The sequence below is a fragment of the Penaeus monodon genome, chromosome 30, assembly GCF_015228065.2.
Source record: "Penaeus monodon isolate SGIC_2016 chromosome 30, NSTDA_Pmon_1, whole genome shotgun sequence".
In the NCBI taxonomy this organism is placed as follows: domain Eukaryota; kingdom Metazoa; phylum Arthropoda; class Malacostraca; order Decapoda; family Penaeidae; genus Penaeus; species Penaeus monodon.
The window spans coordinates 17,570,512-17,571,302 of NC_051415.1; the positions used below are offsets into that span (position 1 = coordinate 17,570,512).

At 36.8% G+C, this 791-nt stretch overlaps 1 pseudogene; it reads left to right on the forward strand.

The window, feature by feature from the left end:
* The window catches only part of LOC119592583, a 12,271-nt pseudogene extending 11,535 nt beyond the window's left edge, over positions 1-736 (forward strand).
* The last annotated feature ends 55 nt before the right edge of the window (positions 737-791 follow it).

A 791-nucleotide genomic window follows, 5' to 3' on the forward strand; every position in this document is an offset into this window, starting at 1 on the left:
GCGAGTCTCCCAACATTCGCAATCCCCGAGGAGGTGTTTGCGCTCCTCTCCGAAGAGAGCAAGCGGGACCCCAAGTCGCAGAATGGTGGCCCAGGGGGTACTGACTGTCCTACTGACAGGTGTTAATCCATCTCCTAATAGGTACCAAATACACGATACATGTTTTATCACTTCACCTTGTTTTTTTATACTATGATAAATGTTATTACCTGTGATAGTATGAAAGGCATTAGGTTTTCTGCTGACATGCTCGGCGGATAGGACTGCTCCAGTGCCAATTATCCAGCACCCCGTATAAGCAATATGAACATAAACACAAATATGACATATGATTCACATGAGATCGACTGTTTTCCTGAATAATGATTAGTATTGTTCAGCAAAGAAATGAACGTACAAGATATTCGGAAAAAAATGTAGCACTCTAATTTGTCAAGTTATATTGGTGTATATGATACAAATGCGCTAAGTAAAATTAACATGCAAAATACATTATGTCCGTCTGTAATTCCATATGCTGATATACGCAAGTACATCTGTACATAGTGATGTTATATAAGAATGGCATGATAAGTACTCGACATTTATTAAACTGTATGTGCATTTTTTTTCTGACACATTACCATAAACAACAACTTGTTTGAATAGCACTGAAGAACATGATTTTCATGATGTGCGTATTATTCTAGGTTTAAAAAGAAGAGCGATGTATTTTACCATTAAATGAAATTCTGTTTTCAGTCTTTCTTTACCTCTTTGCGTTATACGAATACTTCATACGAAAAATGTAG